This window comes from Haemorhous mexicanus, chromosome 4 (assembly GCF_027477595.1).
Source record: "Haemorhous mexicanus isolate bHaeMex1 chromosome 4, bHaeMex1.pri, whole genome shotgun sequence".
NCBI classification, from domain to species: domain Eukaryota; kingdom Metazoa; phylum Chordata; class Aves; order Passeriformes; family Fringillidae; genus Haemorhous; species Haemorhous mexicanus.
The window spans coordinates 65,484,458-65,504,989 of NC_082344.1; the positions used below are offsets into that span (position 1 = coordinate 65,484,458).

General features: G+C 37.8%; 1 protein-coding gene across 1 annotated transcript in view; it reads right to left on the reverse strand.

The window, feature by feature from the left end:
- Positions 1-18,808, reverse strand: part of JAKMIP1 (janus kinase and microtubule interacting protein 1) — a 140,681-nt gene extending 121,873 nt beyond the window's left edge. The window contains exon 1 of the mRNA XM_059845201.1: positions 18,671-18,808. The gene's annotated coding sequence lies outside the window, so the exon portion shown is untranslated. The remainder of the gene's footprint in view (positions 1-18,670) is intronic.
- Between the last annotated feature and the right edge of the window lie 1,724 nt (positions 18,809-20,532).

Below are 20,532 nucleotides of genomic sequence, written 5' to 3' on the forward strand. Positions count from 1 at the left end.
AGAAGAGAAAAGTATCACAGCATCACTTCTACCTCTGCACGCTATCTGCCTATGGGAAGATACATTAAGGAGGAGCAAGGACAAGGATTATTCTAACAGTCATTAAACAACACAATTTAATTTTGTATTGCCTCATAGATGGGTTAAACTATGTACTGATACAACATTATCATGACACAGTATAAATCAAAATATTTTTAGAATTCAAATTAAGAAGTAACAATTGTTATTCTACAAGAAAAGTTATTTAGGAGCCTGTCTGTAGTCTTCCTCCTAAGGGCAAAAGATTAATTTTAATATCAGCATCATCTTAAGCATACCTGGTAACTGTAAACCCTTACCATCTAGAGTTCTATACACACCTGATATTACTTCTTAAGTCTGCCTACTTTAGAAAAAGTTTAAGATCATAAAATCATAGAATCACAGAATGGCTTAGCTTGGAAGGGACTTAAAGATGATCTAATTTCAACCACCCTCTCATGGGCAGGGTTCAGGCTGCACAGCACCCCCTTCAACCTGACCTTGAACACTTCCAGGGATTAGGCATCCACAAGTCCTCAGGGCAACCTATGCCAGTGTCTCACCACCCTCACAATGAAGAACTTCTTCCTAACATCTAATTTAAATATTCTTTTAGTTTTAAACTGGGGTTTCTGCATTTTAGAAAGCTAACTTGAATCAGTTACTCAGTATGGTCAACTAGCTTTGCAGGAAAAAAGTGAGATATTCCCAGCTAGAGGGAAAAACCTCCCCCAAAATAATCCTAAAATAAATTCTTTCATGCACACAGAGAAAGTATTTGATACTGATGTACGTAGGTACCTCCATTAATTTGAAATTAGACAACAAAAAGAAAATAAATTAATTGTACCACTGTTTGGGATAGAAAGAAAACTTTACAATTTATTATAGAATCAATTCCTCTCTTAACAACAGTGTCACACTGCTTTGTTTTACTTTCTGAGGTTCTGCTACAGTTGAGAATCATCACCATCTGCTGTCACTTAGCAGGCTGTCTTTTTAAATAAGGTTAATATGAAACATTTCAAATTAATGATTGAACGAATGAGGAGCACTTGATAAAGAAGCTGCCATTAAAATTTGCACCATTTTTTGATACAGCTCATGATGTTTTGTTTTAATTATGGCTCTGCTATTCCAGTTTTGTAAAATGGGGAATGTGTAAAAATTTTCTTAAGAAAGGGTATTCTTTGATGTTTGAACTTTGTATACTTTCCAGCCTAGTCAACAAGAAGGAAGATTTAATCTGTGAAACAGAGAGCAACCACCAAGCAAGCTCTAAGTGATGTTCAGGTGTTAGAAAGACAAATTACATGTGGGTAGAGTTGCCTTGTTAAGGTCTAGGGCTTGACATGTTTCAATGACCTCAGACCTAGTGGGAAGCTAACAAAGCCTGGGAAGACAGATGTACCACTGAGAGTGGACACAAAGAATGCAGAATTTACAGGCTGCAAGGTCATTTGGCAGAACTCCCAAGATAAGGGAGAAACTAATAAAGACAACTCAGCCACTGTGCTGCATCAGCTCCAACCAGGTAAAGGGTAATTCTGGCTGGGGCAGATCCTGAGCACCAACTCACAAAGCACTGACCCAAGAAACACCCCTGACCCAAAGAAGGGAAAGACTGACTATGTGAATTAACCAGCATGAGAAGTGAGAGAATCATCAACCAACAGAAGACAGAATAGTAACTAATAACAGAACTATACAACTTGCAGCCAATGAATATTAATGCCTTTGTTTGCTAAAATGTACAAATAGTAAGAGGTTTTGATAGTTGTTGTGCTTGATTTGTGGAATACCAGTGAGCACCCAGGCTTGTGAAACTCTGGAATAAATAACCACTGTGTTTTCAAGTGTGTAATTACTGGCTTGTTTCACATCAGGTAACAAATGCAATTTGTCTGGACAACACCAATTGCCCAGAGAATTAAGATTAGTCAAAAGTAAACAAATATCTTAGGTTATAAGTACTCCCAGTATTTAAGTTGCTGTCATTTAAGCAGATTTTGGAGATAGACAGTAATGGTTTTCAACACTGTCTAGAAACTCTTACTGAAAAGGAAAAAAAAAAATAGACATGCCTTCTTAATTCAAAGAATATTGTGAATATTCCAGGTGGCAGGACACCGGACTGCTGGAAGGTGCACCATGTGATAATGGTGATTCTGTTAAATTTCAGTTAATGATTTCAGAGTAGATCTGCAGTTGCAGCATCACAAAACATCCAGAATATGCAGCCTCTGGCCTTTCCTCTGCCTCTACAGTAAGGGGGAAAGTCCACTTTTTCCTCTCTATACAATCCTCAGCAGAAAACAGGCAGTAAGTTGTATTTCTGTTACTAAGATTTCCTACAGCAGGCATCTCCACTTAATCCAGCTCTAAATCCCCTTTCGTGGTTCAGATCCGCTTTTCTTAAAAAATAAAGCAGGTGAAGTTTTTTTTTTTGGTGCAATTGAAAGACCATGTTGTAACAGCCCTTCACACAATTGTAATGACTGCAATGCTTTCCCAGCAAAGGACTGATTCATTTTTCTCCACTGAGAGCTGCAAACATTAGTCTAGAGATCTAGGACCTTCCCTAAGGACCAATAAATCTTTAATTATTTTATGCAAAGTGACCTAGTTTCAATAGAAAACTGGCATCCTGAAATATTTTTAATGGTAGTTCAATGGCTAGCTCTGATTTGAACAAAAGACTTCTCCAGACACAGAAAAGGCCTCTCCTGTCTTTCTCTGATGGTATTTGTGAGCAAAAATCCAGTAATTGCATTTCTTAAGGCAAGCAATTTGCCAGCATCTATGAGTAAGAAACACCTGCTGGTTTTATTCCCTTTGGTGATACAGATTAAATTAAAAGCAGATGAACAGTGACTAGTTTAGCAATAAATAAAGTCTCTATCAACTTGGAAAAATTCATCACCTGAGCTAAGGACACACAAACTCAGACCCTCCCAGAATGGAAGTTACTATGCAGGCACTTAAAGAATTTCACCTTTAGGTCTGGGTAATTCAATGTGTCTGTGAATCCAGCCTTCCCCACCACCTCACTGGAGCAGAAGCTACTGTTGGCCATGCTGGCATGACCCAAGGCTGCAGCCAGCCAGGCAGTCCCACAGGTACCAGTGGTGTTTGCAGGAGTACACCCTGTCACAGCTGTGCAGAATGCAGCACAGAAGCAGTGAGAATTGTTAAACTCAGCAAGGGCTGTTGTGGAACATCAGCAATGAGGTCACCTATCTCTGCTGTTCTGGGGCAAAGTGGTCATGATGAACACCAGAAAAGGGCAGAGGAACAGGATACAAGAGAAGAGTGCTAAGGCACCTGAAGGAAATATCTTGGTATGATATTTTTTATGTAAATATATATATCCTAAGTTTCTGGTCAGCAATATTCAAAGGTAATCCCTAGAAGGATGCACAGTGACAGGTGCTCCCTGCAATTCCCTCCTTGCAATTTGCTGCAATTAAGGTTATAGTTTCATGGACATTTTAAGCCAGTGTAAACCTTAAAAAGAAATAATTCTGCCCCTACCTTGAGGCAGCACAGATGTGGTAAATCAAAAGGGAGAACAAATTCAAGCTAAAAGTGAGGCATTTTCCCTTCTCTATATCTTTAACATTTATTGCTTTCTTTCTGAGCCAATTCTTCTTGTAATCTGTAAAATGCTGGAGCCAGCACAAGGGAGAGTTTAGCAGTGAAAAAGAAGCTGGGTATGGCAGGAGAGGAGGAAAACCTCTCTTCATTGCAGTGTTGGTTTCCAAAACTTTTATAAAATTAAGTCCTAAACTGTGTCAGCAGCCACTTACAGCTTCTTTATCCAGTTCTGCCTACTAAACATCTAATGAAATTTTAATGTCCTAAAGGCCATACAGTTTTTTTTTTTAAATTTAAAAACTCGTAGTCCAGTAGATGTGATCATTTTTCTGTATTTATAAATTCCATATTGATATGAATAAAGAAAGAGGAATAATGCAATTTGTTTGGGCATTCGATGATATTATCACAGAATCATAGCCTAAGCTGAGTTGGGAGAGACCCATCAGGATCATTGAGTTTAACTCCTGGCCCTACACAGGACATCCCCAAGAGTCACACTATGAGCCTGAGAGCATTGTCCAAATGCTTCTTGAGCTCTGTCAGGCTGGTGCTGTGAGCCCTTCCCTCGGGAGCTGTTCCAGTGGCCAACCACTCTCTGGGTGAAGAACCTTTTCCTGATATCCAACCTAAACCTCTCCTGACTCAACTTCAGGCCATTCCCTGGGGTCCTGTCACTGTCACCACAGAGGAGATCAGTGTCTGCCCCCGCTCTTCCCCTCATGAAGAAGCTATAATTGCAATGAGGTCTGCCCTCAAGCACCTCGAAGCTGACCAGACCCAGTGCCCTCAGCCACCCCTCACAGAGCTTCCCCCCAAGGCCCTTCACCACCTCCACTGCCCTCCTCGGTCAGTGCTCTGCACACACTGCTGGATTTCCCAATACCAGCAAGACCTTCACAGAGTAATGCAAAGGAAAACTAACAGGGTATTTGAAACAGCAGTAGCATGACTTGGTGAGATATAATAAGGACAGAAATGGATGGATTCTGGGGCTAAGTAGGATAACCCAAAATGATAAGTTGTGTCTCAAAAATAAACTTGTTTTTTTTATCCTTCTGAACCGGGGCAAAGGAATAAAGGAACTCAGAATGATGATGGTCAAACACACTGGGGTTGCAAACCTTTCAGTCAGTAATTCAGCAACAATGTGCTGGGAGCTACAGAAGGATGACATCACACTACAAAGGTAACACATAAAATGCTACGCCTCTTACATATTTTGATTGCTGCTCTTTTTGGCACTCATACTTTTTGCATAAATCAAAATCCTATAACATGCTGAAACATTGCTGTTCTTTTCCTGCTCTCTGGCCCAATAAAGTCACCATGATCTGGGAATTTTACCAAAGAATATCCATCTTGGTTTCAAGTGAAAGGAAGACAAATTGATATTCAGGCCACAATCCAAGCATGCCCACTGACCCAGAATATTTACAAATATTACATAACCTGAAGTCAGAAAATAAGATGAAGTAACAAACACACTGAGATCTTTTCAACAGCTATCTTAGCAATAAACTTAGAGGTACAGATGCACGCACGTTATTTAAATTTAGGTGATCTTGAGAGAGATAAGTAAAATAAATAAAATTTATTTCACACTAAAGTGCTTCAGCTCAGTGGAATTCTAATTATACCACCAAGAGAAAGACAGGCAGCAAAAAGCACTAGAGAAAGTCTGTCTCACAGCAAGGACTATTTTGAACTAGAGATACAAAGCACAAAGCAAGGCAGCCGTGACCTGGATTTCACCTGAGTATTTTCACTTTTCCTGCCTAGAAAGAATTTGCACATTAGCCAATAATATAAAAAATTATAAATAGTGAGCAAGCCAAGACTTCTAAGAAATAGAAATTTCTGCTCATGAACATTAAATCTGATGCATTTAGTAACCACCTAGGGCATGCAAGAGCAATGCAATGCAGTTCATCTGCACAATCTTCTAAGAAATTCCAGACAGAAATACAGCTGCTCTGTGGCTGCTGGCCTTACAAACCACTCTCTTACAGCTTCTGCCCACATATTTTAACTTAAATATTAAACTTGTGACTTTGTAACCAATTATTACTAATCCATGTGTCACATTTCAGGCAAATACTATACTCTAAATAATTTCAAATGTAAATTAGATAAATTGACTGCTGATAGAAGGTATTTTTATATTAACACCTGCAAAATATCCTGATAATAACACATTCCTCCCTGACTGTAGAGGGCAATTTGTGCTCATTCACCTACTCCAAAATAAAAATTGTTTGGCAATAATTTTGCTATTATGGTACTTTTTTCTAGAGCCTCAATCAAAGTATTAAACATACACCCAAATATACTTAGAGCATCCATTACTGTGTGAGTTGAAAAGCACCCAATTTCAGAGTTCTTCTGGACAATGTAGTTTACTTATACCACTAACAATCATTGTAACTTGAAATTCCAGAAATGCAAGGAGAACCTAGCTGAAAATATGACTGCTTGTCACATAAACATGCTGTCTTTATCTAGGGCTCAAAACACTGCTGTGAAAATACTGTAAGTCTGGTCCGGATGAAAAAACCCCAACCTAAGCTGGCACAGATAAAAAGCTCAAGGAGAGACACTCAAACTAGCAAAGCCACATCTTGTAAAAGCATATGTCACATGTCTACCATACTTTTAACACATGCTAAAACATACTGGATGCATTATCACATTTATTTCCTTGACAACAAAGCAAGAATTAATAGTACAGGGTAGTCCTTGTTCAAAAGACCTTAAATTCAAGAGGAAGCAATGGAAGTATCAGCTGTATTTTCAGATGCAATCTGAGAAGTTTTTCTGGGAAGCTAACAAAAAGCCAAAATTGTTTAGAATTTACTAGTTAACTAGAAGTCCTTCCTAAATGCTGCTCTGTGCCTGGTAAAATAATCCAAATAAAGCAAAAATAAGGAAATCTATTTTAAATAAAAAGTATTGGTAAAAAAAGTTATTTGAAAATAAAACATTTCTATTGTTCAGGTTTCTTTTTTTTCCTTATAGCTGAGGATTAAGAAAAAATTTTAAAGCCAATGGAAACAGAATGTGTTGCAATAACCAAGTATATTTGTCTCCTGCAAGTTTTTAAAAAACACCACATTTTCTCCAGTACTGATCTTGGATACTGGATTTATGAGAGTTCTCCTGAAAATACCTTACATCAAGCTGTGCTTGGTCTCAAGGACTAAATTCTCATTGTGATTTAGCAGAAAGGCATATTTTCTTACTATTGTTCCATATCTAACCTTCCTTCTACCAGAAAACACCTGAGGTACCCCAAAAATATTGCCCTTGCTTTTTTACATTTCTAATGCATGCCATAAAACAACTTTATTTCTCTGTTTAGAAGACTGTCATAAAAAACAGAGATGTTTCTAAAGGAAATACTCCTGTGAGAATTTGGTTTATTTCATATGTATGATTTTCACAGCTCCTGGACTTTCAAATAAAGATGTAAGGCAAACAAATAATTTTCCCTTACATTAGCAAATGAAGAGAATTTAATCAATTGCTTTATGTTCTCACTGACTTATTAATGTAAACAATCTGTTCAGGATGCAATAATATATAAAAGCCAGAGAATTTACTTGCAGCAGTGAATTAAAAGAAGGACTGAGATTCCCAGCAACTCAGAGATTTTGTTTTATATAAATAAATTTACTACTACGACTTGAACTTATAACTGGACTGCGCTTGGTGGACATGGCATCAGACTTGTCCACATTTATCTGAGAAAAAAAAAATCAACAGCAATGATGAGTTTGAATTATGCTCATCATGTCTTCAGCTAAGGCTCCCCCTCACTCCAAACCATGCTCTGTGCTGATGTGCACATGCACCTTCAGCAGACGTGGCACTGACAACACACATGGAGGAGAGCAGAACTTTAGAACTTTGGCTCTGGTGTGCCCCCACACATTCACAGGTAAAATGCAAGGCTGCACTAAGAGATGCAGCTCATGCTGTAACAGGGAGAAGCTGAAGAGTTCAGCACTGTGAAATGTAGCCCTGCTCACACTCCTAGACTGGTTTGGGTTGGGAGGGACCATAAAGATCATTGCTACCCTTGCCATGGGCAGGGACACCTCCCACTGAGCTGGGTTGCTCAGAGCCCCAGCAGAATGAACCTCACAGTGCCAACAAAAGGCTTTTTGAGATCAAGATGTTAAATCAAGGCACTGGCAAGAATCTTTTCAATCTATGTGACTTCTGTGTATAACCACTAACAAATACAGGTCCATCTAAATGAACGCACACAAATATGCATCTGACAACCATACGAAAAAATGTCACTTTTGACTGCAGGTCAAGGTAAGTCCCTACAAAGAAATTGATAAAGATGTTTAACACCTACCTGAACTCTAATGCTAGTAAAAGGGCATTTGTGGGTTTTTCTTTGGGTTTTTTTTTCCAACCTTTTGAATGGAAACCAAAAGTGAGAATAATGTCCCTAGAAAATTGTGTTTAAAAATAATTATAGAAGTATAGAGCAGCAAAATAAAATAAAAATAATATTCCAAATCTCACTAAGGAACATTGCTTCTATAAACTTTGTCATGAACTTCTAATCTTAATGTAAATCTAGCAGTTCAAAAAAAGACACCAATGGAATCTATTTATTCCTATAGAATGAATACATTTCCTTTACTCTCTTTGTTATTGTGATATAATGCAAAATTATGTATTTTATTTTATAGATTTTTATATTTTTATAGATTTTTTTATTTTTAACATCATCTCTACTTTTGCTGAAATTAGATTCAAGATTATATCCTAAATCAAGACAAGTAAGTAATTTTTTTATACCTTAATTAAGATACAATAGATTAGTGAAAATTGTGATGTACATATTTCAACTTTATTCCAGTCTGACTTGTTAATTAATATTTTCATTTTTATAAAACCCACCCCAAATACAGCAATAAAGTCACACTGAATTCCATTAAAGATGGAATCTTATGTTTTGATTGTCTTGTTTTAAGCATAGCACTGAAAAGGTGGGCAAATCAGACTACTGCTGCCAGTCAACATGGATTTTACAGCAGCCACATATTAGATTAAACAACAGAACTATATTTAACCTGAGAAGATAGGGTCCCATTTATGTAATCCTACTTTAGGAGCTTCTAATGAGTTAGTGCAGCCTAACCCAGATATGCCTGCCAGCAAGTTCCCTGCTCTTTCATGTTCACTCAGTGATGAGAGTACAATTTCACTGTAAAAATTGCTGCACAGCACGAAGAGCACACTTGTTAAATATGGCAATCGTCAATATAATCAGTAACTTAAAAATAAACTTCTGCCTAATTTACCCCATATTTATAACACAGACTCTTTATTTGTATTATATCTGCTGTATAACTATAGTCAGTGTTATTAAAGAAGAGATTCTTAAGGCAGGGGAATATGCAGTCAATGGAATTAGGTAAATAAAAAGATTGGTGAGTTCTTTGACACTAGAGCATTCACTAGAGAGAGCAGATGCCTGCATTTACAAGTCAATGAACACATGAAGAAATTACTGAAAGATGCTTTAGGACTCAAATTATATGTTAAGTGAGTTATTATCACAGTGGCCTCTTTTTCCCTTGAAAATCTACTGACAAGGAAGCTCATCCATCTCAGAAAGGTCTTCATCTTTCAGAGAGCATCCTCTGAGAGTCCTGCTTCCCCAGCTGAGGGTCCTGCATCCCACCACCTGCCCGGCAGGCACATATGGCACGTGGGGATCAGCGGGGCTGGGGCAACATCTGCCAGCTGATCAAAAGTGGCATTAATGACATGCTGAAAGCAGTTTAGATCACCCCTGCATGCTGAAAGACAGCTGTAGTGACAAAAGGTGTATGGGAAGAGCAGCACATTAAGATTACAGATGGGAAAAGGAGCAGGGAAAAGGATGAAGCTGTTCAGAACCTGCTTTCTGACCCAAGTCATCTACTGTAAACACCTGCCAAATGCAATCATACTGCTGCTTGAAATCAAGCACAGCATGAAATGCAAAACTGTGATGTAAGAAACAAAGACAGGAAAAAATATTGCTAAAACCAGAAGAAATAGTTAAGAATTCATCATTACAATTCGTCATTGTATCACGCAACTTCACTTCCTGTCATTTACAGATTTGGCTGGTTCTTCACTTGAAGTTCATCTCAACAAATGAACCCAACACAAAAAATGTATATGTATAAAAATAATTTGAATTTCAGTATCACTAGTTGCTTTCTCTACACTGTCTCTGCTGATATTGCACACAGAGGAAAAGCACTAAAAACGCAGTTCAGAGATGTCATTTCTGAACATCACATTTTCTCTGGGGCACTCAGAGGTCTTTCTCTCTTACTGTATCAGGTCCACAGATTTCAAGAGTCAGGGCAGAGCAACTACACTAGGCATGGAAACACGGCATTCCCAAAACCAAACAGGGGCAATAGGCCATAAACACGGTATCTTGGCTTCAAAGGCTACTTATTTCCCTGCAAAGCTAAAGCTGAAGTCCAGGGGGAAGTGCTTTTACTAATTTAGCTCTTCACAAAGGAAACACAGAAGTGCCTCAAAGACAAACAGTTTATATTTATTTTACCTAAATATTTTATAAAAAAATCCTTGATGACAGGAAAGCAACAAATAATGGCCCCCAATCTAGCAGAAATTTTGTCATTGGCTTGGCTGTTCACATGAAATACATTAATCCTAATGGGAGAGAGGGAGAGGTGAACCCTCCTGCAACAACCAGTCATTCAGATGAAGTGCAGAAAAGGGGCCAGGCACTGAACTATCTCACAAGCAGCTACATCTTTGTGTGCATCATATTCTGCACAATGAGGTGAAAGATTGGGAAGGGAAAGTCTAAAAGTTAATTTTCTGTGAATGTGGCTTCGGTAAACTGAATGATTGATTTTTTGCAGTCTTCTCAAGCTCAAGAAAGCTAATCTGTGTGTCCAAGAAGGAAACAATACAATCAGTAGAAAACCTGGCATTACACAATGACTCAGCATGCTGACTGAGCCACAAGCTCTGAATAAAGTATTTATAACGTATTCAAAATTTAGAAGGGTGGTTGCACTCACTCAGAGGGAAAAAGAAAAGGTATTGGTGAGCCAAGTAGAAGCTAACTAAAAGCAAAAATCAGAAATTAGAAAACAAGTAGCTTGCTATTTAAAAAAAGACAAAAAAGGTCACTTTTCTTAATTTAAGGGCAATTCAGAAAAAAATCATTTATCAAAAACACTGTAAATACTCTGGAAATTTAAAGTCATCCAACATGACATGCTCTTGAAGTAAAAAAACTGATGTTGAATCCAGAAAGATAAATTCCATGCTTAGCACCTGTGAAATTTATTATAAAATACATTTCTTCAGCATTATAAAGGTAAATTTGAATCTGATTGCTAACATTTATTATTACAAATGCATAAGATAAAGACATGTTATGAATATTCATTAAAATGTCTTACACAAATGCAAGATGATCTGTGCAGACTGAAATATACATATTCTATCCTACAAAGAAAGATAATCTCAATGGAAGAAAAGAGGCAATTATGTAAAAAGGAAATGCAGACTGAAACATACCAGAAAGAGCTGAAATTCAAGTTACACAGGAGGCTTAGGTGCTTTGTGAATAAAGAAGCAAGAAAACATCAATAAGTGAGAAATCATGCTATGAAGAAAAAAGAGGAAGTGTATCAACTAGCTATACAATAATATGCAGATTATGGTACAGCCATATGAAACATCAGCACATATATTCTACTTATGAGAAACAGCATGACTTTTAGACAAGTTAGAAAATGCAAAGCTGAGCTCCAGCTTACAGATCAACACTATGAATGTGGCATCTTCCTACTGCCTCAGTATCTTGTCCAGAAGGATGACCAAGGAATTTATTGCTTTCCTGCCATGTGGATAGTCAGAACAATAACTAAACAACCATCAGTTTTGAGTACACTGCTTTCTGCCTTATCAGGAACAGGATGACAGTTTTGTCTCCTTGACATATTTCCATAGCCAGCACTCCAAACACAGACTCAGGAAATCAAATTCCCTTGGCATTAAAAGATGAAATAAATCTCTGCACAGAGACTATTATTCCCCACACATCTACTCAGGAACAGAAGCAGAGTCAAATTCTGATCCAACTGGCAGATTGTCTCTCTGCTAGTTGCAGTGATGTAGACATCAATTCTGAATTGTATTACTCAGCATCACTACAGGAATATCCAAGGCAAAAATCACTCAAATATAAAAGTCTGACCACATATTGCAAGTTAAGGCCCCTGTGAAACCCAGTGTTCTTAGAAATGCTTTCCTTTTTTTTTTCTTGTAGTAAAAAAAATTGATTGGTTACGTGATTTTCAATACAAACACCACAGCAATCTACTCCAACTCTCTACAAAACCAGAGAAAGAAACACAAAATTTAATGGAAGTTCTTAAGTAATGAAGCTTTGATATTTAATTGATTTGCTTGAAACTATGAATTGCCAAAACCAAAACACTGTTTTAACCTGACAGTCCCATTGATACCAATATTGCATACTACACTGCAGCTTTATTCTAAGCAAAAATTCGTTTATCATCAAAAAAACTACTAACAGCATGCAGAAAAGACATTGCCAACACAGATCTGCCTTTAAACCTCTGCTTGCCATGGTTACAGGATAAAGCTTTTCACATCTGCATAGGTATACCCAGTCCAGTTTGAAGCCCAGGTGACAGAACCAAGGGTTTTCAGTCTTCAGTGCCACTCTACATGTCTACAATGCAGGATTTCCTGCAACTCATTTCCAACATTCCTCTTGGACTCAGGTGTTTATTAGATTATATTTATTTAAGCAGCATTTTAAATAAACTCTTCAGCCACCACTTCTCCAACATCTCACCTAAGACAAAGAACCCTAGATACCACAATGCAGAACATTAGTTAACCAGAGAGTCACAGAACATACTGCTCCAATGGGATCTATAACCTTCATATAGCACAGAAGATGGTGCTGGGACATACTTTAAAATATCTGAAAAAATAAGTACTCCTTAATCAATGGGATGAAATCTCTGCAAAGGGCTGTCAAGCTAGTGTGCATCTGGTCTTGTTTAACCAGCCCTAAGTCAAAAGGACAGAAGTGGCCAAGGAAAGAAGACCAGGAACAAACCAGGGGATCTGCAGTCAGAATGTGCAGGACCAGGTTCCAAAGGGAATGATTCTTGCTGTCAGTGAGTCATAACATCTCAGTGGAGCACACTGAAAATATTTACCTGAAAAAAAACCAAAATAAAATCCAGAGCTACTTGACAGTTTTCCATGGAGGAGAAATTATTATTAGTCAGAGAAGCCTTGCTCAGGAACTTTAACACATGTTTCAAGCCATCTCTCTGTTCTTGATGTTTTGTTTGACAAGTCTAGTACAATTTTATCTGTTACCCCAGAAGTGTCACAAGACAGAGCTCCTGTGTACCACAGTTCTCTAAGTTGATATCCAGCTAAAGCAGATGTAGAGGACAAGCCTGCAGTTTACTACAACAGATTAACACAATCAGTTTGACCCTGACCTTTCCCAGATTTATGCTAAGATGAAATGTTTCTCGTCTCTGTAGCAGTGGCCTTTACAAAGACAAAGAGTGAGGTCTTTTTTCCTCTGGATTTGCATATGTGCTCTTTGCACAGCAAGTTATAATGAGGATAGCAATGGCCATGATCCCATACCAATGGTGTTTGCATGCAGCACCTTCAGCCACCTAAATGAATGTGACATGCAGCATTTTCACCAAACACCTTGGAGCCAAGCACAGTTTTAAAAGCCACAGCAAAAATTAACAACAAAGTTCTCAAAACATTAAGAAAGACTATCTGATATGTTACTTGGAGAAAGTTAAATCCTATCTGGCAAAAACAGGCAAGACCCTTGCACCCAATGCACAACATCTGAGGATTTCCACACTGATGTAGGTCTGCTGAGAGCTACCAAAGCATGAGCATTACTTACCCTGCTTATGTGCTCCATGCAACATGGAAGCTGTAGGGATACACATTACTGACAGAATCACTCAGAAAGAGCAGTCTCTTCATTTTTCAGTAGGCAGGTGCACCCACCACCTGCACAACTCACTTCCAAATATCCAACTGGAGGCTCACAGACATGTAGTGAACTGGCCTGTAGTGAAACCAGCACTCTCAGGGCAATAGTCACTGCCTTCTTTATTGCTTTATCCCTCTCACTGGCTGCAATGAGGGAAACACTGCATGTACACACTGCAAGAATGCCCCTGCTTCAAAGGCACAACCATTTCTTGTCATCCAACACCTACCATCCCCATCCCTCCCTAGGGGCTGGGATGCTGTAAGAATACACCCCCTATCCTGTACCCAAAGTGTCAGTCTATCAAGAGTCTACAGCGATTATCAACACAGGCAAAACCACATGGCCAGGAACTGTGGTCTGCCAGGTTAGCACACAGAAGATCTCCTTCATGACCAGTCAACAACTCTAAGTTCAGAAACAAACACAGAATTATTGCTGGTGCATCTCCAGTGGCTTCTACGTGTTGTCTCCACCTTCTAGGAAACTTCATCCAGGTCTGAGGTCTGCCACCAAATAGAACAGACTCAGAGAGCACATGCAGTTGGAGGTCAAATGCATCAGTGGATGAAGAATTCAGCTCCTGAACATGAAACCTACTGAAAAATGCTAAGAAATAAGTTTTGGGCAGTTCAAATGAAAGGGCTTGGCGTGTGAACTGAAAACAAAACTAAGGACAACCAATGAAGTCCTAAAAATGCAGGTATGGATGATACAAAGCTTTGTTACATGGATTTTCACAGGTAGGTTTAATGAGTCTCAGAACTACAATACAACCTGATTATATTTATTGACATTGTAATTAATAAGTGTACTGTGTTAGTTTTATACTAATATAAAGAGTTAGCACCACAGAAGAAGGTCTGTGCATTTCTTCAATCATTTAAGTTTTCTTCTGTGGCTCCAAAGTCACATTTGTCTACTAAAATCCTTGGAATCCATACAAGCACCAACTTACAGTCCCACTTTTCAGGGCAGGTTTCATCAGTCAAAAACACCTGCAGCATGGGCCATGCTAAAAGCTGGGGAAAAAAATCCAAACTTTAGACTTTACTTCAGATTATTTACTGCTGATTGAAGAATGATATATGTGTAATCAAAGCCCCAAAACTGTAGCAGCTCTTCCCATGCACAGAGGCCAGGGTCACAATGGGTGTAACTCCTACTGTCAACCTCACTGCCTAGACTGGGTGTTATTTACATCCAGTGCAAATTCAGAACTCATGCAGTAAAGGTGATGAATGTATGGATGATGGATCCACGTTATACATACTGCAGCTGAGAACAGAATCAAATGAGTCAGTATCAAGAGGGCTCTTATTTTTCTACTTTAAAATCTACAGCCTTTGCTGTAGAAAGAAGCCATGACAACATTTCTATCACCCACAGGGTGGGGTGCATCTCAGGCAATATGAAACAGGAAAAAGAAAAAATGCTTTGTGTAATTCAAAACCCCCAAAAATAAGAGTTTCATATTGCACAGATTCATTGTTAAAGAATGTATCTCAGACTTAATGATTCCTTCCACATTAAAAAAAAATATTTCAGAAAACAGAATGACATGGCTTAATCTGTGCAGAACATGTACTCCTCCATCACGACAAAGCACAACAAAATAAGACCATGTAGCGTTCTGACATCAACAAAGCTGCCTACATAGACACCCACTCTTTCTTATTTTCTCTGCAGTATATTTTTTTTAACTCACTCATTTCCTTCTGCATCTTTCTCACCATTCTTGACTTATCTACTCCCCATACAGCTTCTTCAGACTTGTTTTCACATGAAGACTGACCATGGAAATTTCACATGAAGACTGACCTTACAAACAGTTCAGAATACAGCATCCATTTTAATTTTTCCTTCTCCCTCTTTATTTATATACCAATAAAAATAATTTCCTTGAGAAAGAGAGATGTTATTCCAGAGTATCTGAAATAACTAGAGCAGGAGAGTTATTCCACAGAGCTAAGCTTCATGCTGTGATAGATTCACACATTTGGTTCCACCTCCCAGTAAGGATATGGCAATTACTGCATTCCAGTGCAGGACCATGGATTTTTTCCAGCTCCCTTAGTCCACATCCTAGTTACAGCTGATTATGGCAGCTGAAGCAGCAATGCATTTTTGCATCAGATGTGCAAAGGCTAGACATAGTGGACTGGGTATGAAAGAGCAAACCTGCAGCATATATTGGGGAGGTTTTCTGCAGATTAGAATTATTGTTCTTGACAATCATGATATTCACAGCTCTTCTTTACTGATTTTATACTCACAGATCTAAATCTCAAAAAATGCACTGTATTTATTACCTCAAGTGATATAGGAAAACATCCCTCTAAAGGTTTTAGATTTTTCTCTACTTTGTGTGAGGAAACAGCAAATAATTGGAATCCTGCATTGCTTTTGTGCTATTTGAAGGATTAGCCTCTCCTCAGTTCCTGGACAATACATATATTAGATAAACTAAGTGCTGTGATTAGAGCTTAAACACTGTTTAAATAAGACACATCTCCAACACATTCCCTTGTAAAGCATAATTTATCATTATTATGCAATTATGCTAAAGTGCTAGTATGCAGGAATCTTCTATTTCACCCAGTTCATCAGATAGGCTGATGAAACAGATTTATCTGTATATTAATTCTTGGAGCATTTTCTGAGTACACACAAAATTCTCAGCATTTCAACTTTTACTCTTAGAAAGCACAGCTTTTTTACCCAATACCTACAATCCTAATAGCTCACTAAATAGACAGACTAAATCTAGATCAGATATACCTAACTATGGCTATGGTCACAGCTCCCTTTTTGATGCAGAAGTAGGCATCTACTTTTTAGACTATACATAATCTAGGAAAGGCTAAGGGGAAAAGATGGGGGAAAAAAGTACAAAAAAATCCTAAAAATATTTCAGGCTTTCTTACACAGTGGACAGTAGCCAAAAAAAAAAAAAAATCTGCAAGCTATAATATGTACACAAAAAATTTGTTATTGACATAAAGGCAGGGTTGGTAGTTAGCTGAATGCAGGAAAGCTTTGCATTTTTGCTGCAAGAGGCAGTAATAGCTCCAGCCTCCCAGCTGGTCAAATATAGAATCTAAAAAATTCCGAGAAATTTCAGGATATGATGGCAATCTACAAAAAAATCCAAACAAATCCAGACAAAACCCAAAATAAACAAACAAACAAAAAAATCTCACCACCAAACCAAACTAGAAAGCATTAATAGAGGGATATAATGAGTTTAAAGGGATATATAGTGAGTTGTCAGGAACACAGTCGTCCAAAAGATTCATTTTTCAAGGTGACTCATTGCAAAGAACACAAGTTCATGCCATTCATCAGTTAAACTTGACCAAAAATACAAAAAAAAGGCTCATCTAACATCTGCAATCAAGCATATATGTCTTAAGTTCTGGAGCAGGAGATTTATCTTCAAGACTTCAAGCATTTCACACATGTAGTTTGAAATTGCCCAACAAATGCAAAAATTAGTCATAGGGGACTCAGAGACTGCAGAAGCATTTAAGGCTCATTTCCGTAGGAAGCCAGGCTACAGCAAATGTAATTAAAGTTTTTAGTAAGAGTTTGCCATTTTACTAAAAAACCTCAGAATTACCAGAACAGACAGTAAGTGCTGGGCCACAGCACCCCATCCTCCCTCCCATCCTACGTGGTGGAGGCCAAAGCCTCATGCAGAAGCTAACAGGATGATTATCTTGAGAAGGATTATGCTGCACAGAGAAGCTGAAGTCTGCCTTTGTGAGAACTAAATCCATCATCCTTACTGGTCAGCTGAATTATTTTCTTTTGCCATAGTGCAGATAAATTATCAATTGGTCTTCCTTAAAATGAGTGCATCTCAAAGAACATAGGAAGGTGGCATAAAAGGAATTCGCAGACTTTTTTGTTTGTTTGTTTACGAACTAGGGAGTCCAGAAGAGTATTCAAGAGGAAAAAGGAATTAATTATGTTATAAGAAATAGAAGTCTGCCACACTAAATGAGCAGAGTATAATTATAATATAGTCTATATCTAACAAACTTAGCAATAAATGATTGAGCCATGATCTGTTCTACAGGAAATGACAAGATGTGACTCAAGTAGATCAACATAAGTTAAAACATTGTGAAAGTACTGCTTTACACCTTGATATGGGAAAAAAAGTTGGTTCTTGGAGTTTCATTTCTCATTTCTAAGCAATTCAGATAAGGAGCACTTCCCAACACACTCTGTCCATTCTGAATGGATCCAGATAGAGCAGAAAGTACTACAGGAAGCAGTTCCTTCAAAACCAGAGCAGTGCTTGCACCTTAGGGACTCAAACAGAATGAGAAACACTGTCTCACAAAGTAAAACCTTCACCCTGGAAACATGTCCTGATTAGACTCAGGGCAGACATGCATCACATCACCTCAAGTATTTATAAATATGGATAATAAGCTTGTTCAGAGAATCAGCAGTTCACAAGAAAACAAGGCTTGTATCTTTGGGTGGTAGTTCAAACACAAGCTAGTGAGAAGAAATGCAAAGTATTGGATGCTTTTTTGGACAAACAGAAGCATTACAGAGCAGTAAATAAAAACCTACCAGATACTGGATACTGCTCTGGATAGAAAACAGAAAAAGAAAATAAAATCTCAGCCTCATAATCACTGACATTTTGGAAAGTCTTACAAAATAGTCTATTTTAGTTAGATAAAATGTTCCTTGTTCTGACTGTTGAAGAAGGAGAAGAAGTTAATTTTGGAAGAATCCAGAGGATTGTTCTGCAATGGCTCACTCTTACTCTAATCATACAAACAATAATAATAATAACAACAATAGTAGCACCTCAGTTTCAATTACACCAACATACCGCTTGGCTCACTTCATCCTAAAATAAATAGATAATGTTAGGATTAAATTTTAGTGTGTTCTACTCGCAGGGAAAAACAAAAAAAATCACCTCCTCACCTGCACAGCAAAGTCAAAGCAATCAGATCTGCAGACAGTGCCCATAATGAAGGCTGCAAACCATGCTGACCATGGCCAAAGGGACACCACTGATTGAGGTTACACCCAGGAAGCCACACACTTCATCTGCAGCACATGCTGAGCATCAGTGCTAAATCAAAAGTGAAACTGCAGAACGCAGCTGTGAGACTCTACTGACACTTCCTTCCTGGATGGAAAGGTAACAGCTATCACAAGGGCAACTCAAAGCTTTCAGTCATAATGTCTTGTCAAATGCAAATTAAATTTAAATGGACTAGGAAATATGAAAAAACATACTTTCTGAAAGAGCTCTCATTTTCCTTAATGTCAAGGGACAGTGCTAGATATAGGGCAACACGGGGTTAAAATGGGCTAAAAGTGAGAAGGAGACTGAACAGAAACTTCAAAGAGTTAGGAGAGACATCTTGATCCCCCTATAGTTGTGGCTACATACACCATTTAGTAAGGACCAAATAAGCCACACATGAACAAATACGTTTAATATAAATAGCTCCTCTCTTAATTTTTCAGTGATTACAGAATGTCAGCTTGCAGATTAAATACATAGGTTTTAAAAAACATCTGCAAGAAACAAATCAACTAATATTTACATCAAAGTTCTCTTATTATCAGAACAAAGCAAAGATGTCCATCAGCCATCTTCCACTAAAAACAAAGTCAAGTCAAAGCAAAGCAAACCAGTGTTGACTGTGCTTTTTGAGGATGACGTAACAACTATAAAAAAAAGTCTATTCATTACTTCTAAACATTACAGAATTTAGGTGATTTTTGCATCAATTTCACTTTTACCTCCAGAAGCTGGTTTCAGTTTATTGGATTATCCAGCATGTTAACAGGAAAGCACCAGAACAACTTCATGTGTATGTTTATGTTTTTATAAAATGTGCCTTAGGTAACCCTCTCTTAAAGCCATGGATTTGAAGATAAATTAGAAATTACCACTCTATATCTTTGTCTTCATCAACATGTAATTTCCCATTGTGAACAAGATACAGACTGGCTACAAGTTTCTGTGAACTAACAGAACAAAAATAAACTAAGGAAATTCCCACTGTATTCCTCACTACATCAAGCATTACCCATTCCTGTCCAACTTAACAGCTCCAGGTGGGAGCCTCCCAAATACATCTGGCTCTTCATGTGCATTTATGCATGTGTTTGAGCGCCTATATGGTAAAGAAAGAATGCATCAAATCCAAAGGCAGCTGTGGAATTAAATGCCAGATCTATGAGCTTGGATTGTGTTGAGAGGAAAAGGGGAAGACCTCAGCCACCACAGCACGTGGCAGAAGGTTCTCTTCAGCTGCCATTCTTATTAGACAAAAAAAGTGATGAAATATTGCAAGCAAGGAAGTTACCAACCAAGTTTTAGTGATTTCTAAGAAAGGCCTACAAAAGCATTCCATCTGCCAAAGACAAAGTTCTGTCATTTACAGTAATGTGCAAAGGATGGAAGTATCATGGAAAAAAAGAATGAATGAAAAATTAGTTTAAACTACTACTGTGGTTCCATTTTGCCCCACTGACAATGAATCTGCATCACTTTGATTGAACTACTATCGATTTTTCCCTATTACTGAAATTAGGGCTCATAAAGTTTGCTATTTTAAAAAACCTTAGCAACAACTAAACAGAAGAAACAAAATTTGCATACAGGAGTGAAACTTCCCAAGAAGGAAAAAACTCCACTTTTTTAGATCATTAACTCAAGATATTTTATTGTAATATGTGGAGAAAACAATGACCATGAAATGGATTTTCCTTGCTAACGCTGAGTAACATTGCAATAAGTACCCTAAATTAACAATTGTTCTAAATAT